This window comes from Oreochromis niloticus, linkage group LG14, assembly GCF_001858045.2.
Source record: "Oreochromis niloticus isolate F11D_XX linkage group LG14, O_niloticus_UMD_NMBU, whole genome shotgun sequence".
Taxonomy (NCBI): Eukaryota; Metazoa; Chordata; class Actinopteri; order Cichliformes; family Cichlidae; genus Oreochromis; species Oreochromis niloticus.
The window spans coordinates 6,256,605-6,262,395 of record NC_031979.2 but is presented as its reverse complement, the minus strand read 5'-3'; positions in this window follow the sequence as shown (position 1 = coordinate 6,262,395).

Genomic DNA, 5,791 nt, shown 5'->3' with positions numbered 1-5,791 from the left:
GTGTTGTTGTTATCCCGTGAGACTTTCAGCTATTGTATTTGTCTTTGATTTAGAGCTCAACTGTTGATATTTCTTTGAACAAACTCCACCTTCTTTCATAATGACTCACTTTCTCAACTGCTAAGTGAAACAGTGAAGCTGGAGTTCCTGAAAAGAATGCTCCCAAAGTACAGGTAGCGCACCTGAGGGCCTGAAGGTTCAAACCAGGTGTTCCCTTTAAAAGAACTGTCTAACAATGCCTCATAAAAAATAGAGCACAACAATGGACACATCACTACAAAAACATTGACAAAATATTCAACTACATTTATTTAGTTTATTTGAGAAAATACAAATATCTGTTGCTGTCTGTTACACTCTAAATGTGTAACTTCAGCAACAATTAAAGGACCTGAGTAGAGTGCAAAAAATATTTTTGCATTTTGCTAATGAGCTCACCGTATAGACATCACTCGGGAGCGGCGAGTGAGTAGCTTCCACTGCTGCATTTTCTTGTCTGTGTTTCCAGTGTAATGGTTTTCACATTCATTTAAGAAACGAAAGATCCCCAGCAGGAGACACAAATCCCTTTGGGGTTGTGTAAGGAAAGGCATATGGTGTAAAAAAACAAATCAAAGATGGGGAGTGGAGTTTCTTGTTGTGGTGACCTCATGTGAATATGGGAACTGCTGAAAGTAGCTTGCTGTATTTTCTGTCTCTTGTGCCATGCCCTAGCAGGAAACATTCAAAGAATGCCACTTGAATGTAAAGTGCATTCATGGGGAAACCTCAGCTTACTTACTTTACCCATATAGCATGCATGTCTGTTCTGGAGAAGGTCTCCTCCAATGGTTTCATCACTTTTATTTTGGTATCTTTTCTTTCTATGATGATGATCCAAAACAAACTAGATTCCTCTGTGAGCAATGAACATGGCTTGACCATTACTGGATGTGCCAATAGCAACAGTTGAAACAATGTTGTTGTCACGCAAGCCTTCTCTAGCCTAGTGCCTTATGACCCAAAACAGAGCACGATATGAGCGAAATTAGCTACAGTATTTCATTATGAGTTCCATATGAGTTCCACATGTCTGCATCATGGTGTCATAACTGGTTACTATAGTCTGGGTCTATGTGGTGCCTCTCTGATCTTATTTGCACTGAGGAACCAGAGTCAAATATTAACTTAGGGCTAAGTCAAATACACAGACCTCTTTCTCTAAAAGCTCACAGCAAAGTCACAAGCCACTCTCAATGCACGCTTTATTGTAGTGAACAAGTGAAAGAGAAAATAGCTGAAAGGAATCTTGATGCCAGTATTTCTGGGACTCTGCTTGAGCTTTGTAGACTGAAAAGAGACTATATGATTAATACGAAATGATTTCTGAACATCTGTCCCAATTTTTATGGGAACAAAAAGAAGAAGAATGGAGGTTGAGAGACCATAGTTAAGGAAACCATGCGTCCAGGAGCGGGTTATGGCGCATAGCAGTAAGTATAGTGCTTTTACTCGCAGAGAAGAGGAGGATATAAAGTGACAGTGTGACTCATAGTTACTTAGAGTGGTGTATAAATGTGTTTTATGTCAAACATGGTGTTGTAGAGTCTCGGTGCTGATTGTTTTTAGGACTCCTGCTCTGATGTATTTCTCCAGAACCGGAGAAGTTTCATGCTCTTTCTTTGGAACAGTGATTCATGACATCATTGTGACTTATATGATCGGCAAGAAAAAAAGAAAGCTAAATGAAGATACTTAATGCTTTCACACTTTTACTCACCCCATCCTAACTTTCACACCTAACATAAACATATGTGAGTAGAACACATGAATGGAAATGGGTGTAAGGCTTGTAAAGATGAAACCTATGGGCGGTGTTTGGCAGGATCAGACAGCGACGCATGAATGGGCGGGCTATGCTGCATGCTGCTTACTTCACTGAACTTTCTGCATCAATGTGGATAAAAGGGGGGAGGAGATATAATGAAACAAACAGAGAGATAGGTTAAATTGTGTCTGCTGTTGCATGAATGAGGTAGATGGCATCTCGTCAGTCATCTCCGTTGTGTGCTCCTCCAGGACTTCTGCTGCTGCTGCTGCTGACAGGAATGATTTTTACCCACCGACCTGAAGTCCATGCAAGATCACAGTCTTTGCAGTTTTGCAGAAAATGTGTTAGGAATGCATTGATGAAGAGATTTGAAATGCAGGTGAGGAAATGATTTCTGCATTCTATCAATTTACCAAAGTAGCATTAAAACAATGTAAATGTGGGGATACTGATAAGCAGTTTTTAAACGTACACATTTTAGGAGGCACAATTATAACATTTATTTATATTTATTTTGAATTTTTATTGAAAGAGCTTGACTCTTTTTGTTTAATGATGTGAGTCATTTTCATGAATGCATGGATAATGTGCTGTTGTTGATGTACTCAGGTACTCAAGTGCAGCGGCTCCAACGAGCTGCCCTCTTCAGTACGGCTATGTACCGCAATACAACCCATAGAATGGAATAATAAAACTGTAAGTACAACCGAAGTATGTTTAGCAAAAACAGTTTGTCAACAAATATAAGAGTAGGCTACCGGACATCCTAGTCTCAGTAAATGTATGCGTCAGTGGCCACTGACCAAGTCTCATTTTATTTTGTCTGTAAGTGTACAATATAACTTCAGTTATTTCTTACTTTAAAATCTTTTTTTCAGTTAGTTAACTGCACTAAGCTTCATCAAGACTACAGAAGACAATTAAATAGAGTTACTTTCGTAAAAAGCAGCATTCTTGTCTTCTGTTACTGTTGAGCTAATGCAATGCCGAGCTTCAAACAGCAATTTCTACTTTGTTAAAAGGTCCAGTAACAGCTTGTGTTTTTAAAGGCTGTCTCAAGGGCTTAGAAGAGGTATAATGTAAATAGTGAATCACAGTCGTGTTAGATGCACAAAACTACACAGAAAAAGTTCTGGCACATACTCCACAGACTTCCATGGAAGTTATATAATCCCACTACGTTGCACTTGCCAAAATCTGCTGCTCTTCCGGTCTGACAGCGTTGTCAGTGTTGTTACTGGTAACTATAATAGATTTTCACTGTATATACACTCTGCCCTGACTCTGCCCATAGATTTATAGATTATATATTTGAAAATCTGCAAAACAACGAGCAACGAAGTGACATGTTTAAGGACATCAAGCAGCAATTCTGTGAAGTGTGTAACTTAAGTTATAGTCTATCACTGGTCCTATCTGTGCTATCAGTGAACGGCACTGTGCATTGTCTAGCAGTACTGCAGTACTGTAGTCCAACTGCATCAATAGGTAGGCACCTGGGAGGCCCAGTCATGTCTCCTTGCATAAGCCCCTGCAAACACTGCTAACAATAAGAATGCGGACGTGCTGACAATTTGTTCTAAACACAAAACACACCTGATTGTTGGAATTGATATTAGGTCTGCAGATATATTGTTAAATATCAAAAGTGATTAAAAGTAAAATGCTTAGATAAAAAATAATTGAAAAAGCCAACAACAAATATTTTATTCATTTCTTATCAAATGATATTCACTGAACTGCGATAACTTCACATCAGCTGTAAGATTGACTAAAATCTGCAGTTCAAAACTCTAGAAAGAGAAACAAAGGCCATAACAGCTAAGATAAATCTGATAAAGACTTTGAAAGGAAGGAATTTAGCATGACCCCGTTTAGACTGCCTACTGCTGTTCGCCTATGAGCGAGAGGTATGGCATGGAAGAAACATCCAACAATAAACTTTGCATCATTCATGTTCATTCATTCAGACCGCACATGGAGGCATGACGAGTGCTTATGAATAATGAGTGAAATTCTACTGAACTTAATCCTTTTCAAGGCCTGAATGAAATTCATCAGAAATGGACACAATCCAAAGTTCACATTGCCAACATTAAGATGCTGGTGTGTATGAAGCTGCAGACAACTGTAGGCCTTTAGTAAACACATATTGCCCAATCTGAACTTAACTGCTTAACTTAACTGAATGATAGGAAGTAATAACACCCATTAAGTGGACAGATAAACCTAAAAGAAGGTGTCACTGCAAATTTATAAGGCATGATATTTTTCCAGCATTACTGAAATGATTGTTTTAATGATTTTTTTCTGTTTAATATTTTGATTTGTAAAACTGAGGCTGCAACATTACGACTCAGGCTTCAAATGAGCTTTCCGTTTGCTGATTCCGGTATATGTTTCACATACAAAGCTGTGCTATTTTCCTCTAAAAACAGGTCATCTGGATGTCAGCATATGTTGATATGCTCTATCTGTATTGTTGAACATTAACTGGATGACGATACCGTCATGTATGTTGGGATTGTAACCAATAGCAAAGTTGTAATCATTTTTGTGTTTGTGTTTGTTTTTTTCAAGTTCCAGGAGAAGCATGCTGATGTACTGGCATCCCTCCAAATGTTACACGACGGTTTAGAACAGGCTATGAAAAATCGGACAACACCGAGCTGCTTGGTTAACCTGCGTGTTATTGTCCAGAATTATCTGATACTTGTCAAAAATAACTTTCAGGTAATGCATCATAACACTACTTTTCCTAAACGTTGTGCAAATGTTTAAGGCAATAAAAGTCAAATAAGGAGGCATAAAGACAAAAAAAACAGAAATGGCTATATATTCATTCACTAACGCATGTTCATTCATTGGCCACTTCATTAGGTACACTTGTTCAACCGGTTTATTTTTACAAATGTCTAATCAGCCAGTCACATGGCAACATGACCTGCTGATGTTCGAACTGAGAATGACAAAAAGTGACTTAAGTGACTTTGAACAAAGCACAGTTGCTGGTCCCAGGCAGGGTGGTCTGAGTATTTCAGAAACTGATGATATACTGGGATTGTCCATCACAGCCAGCACTAGGGTTTTTTGACAGTGGCAAAAAAAGGACAATATCCATTGAGCAGCAGTTCTCCAGTTCTCTGGGTGAAAATGCCTTGTAGATGCGAGAGGTCAGAGGAGAATTGTCAGACTGCTTCAAACTAATAAGAAGGGAACCATAACTCAAATAATCCCTCGTTGCAACCAAGGTATTCAGAACTGCATTCTGCATACCTTGCACACGCTTGCATATACATGCATGTGAAATCTTGAAATAGATGGGCTACAGCAGCAGAAGACCATACTGGGTGCCACTCCTGTCAGTTAAGAACAGGAGACTGAGGCTGTGATTCACACAGATTCACCAAAATCGGACATTAGAAGATTGGAAAAATTATTTCATGATTTGATGAGTCTTGATTTCTCCTGCATCTTTTAGATAGTACGGTCAAAATTTGGTGTACATAAAATAAAAGCATGGCTCCATCCTGCTTTATTTCAACAGTTCAGGTTGCTGATGGTGGTCTAATGGTGTGGGGGATATATTTTTGGCAACTTTTGGCCCGCTTAGTACAAACTGACCGCTGTTTAAATGCCACAGCCTACATGAGTGTTGTTGCTGAGCAAGTCCAGTGAAGCATCTTCTGAGGGCTTTCAGAAGGATAACGTACCTGGTCACAAAGCTCAGATCATCTCAGATGGGTTTCTTGATCATGACACTGAGTACAATGTACTCAAACGGCCTCTGAGGAATGTTTTCAGCATCTTCTTGAATCTATGCCACAAAGAATTAAGGCAGGAAGGAAAAGGTCATCCAACCTGGTACTAGTAAGAAACAAATTAAGTGGCCAGTGAGTGTAGGCTGTGTATATAGTTTGTTACAAGTATGGAGAATTCAAACTACTTGACAACATATATCCTTGGAAAAGACAGAGAAAA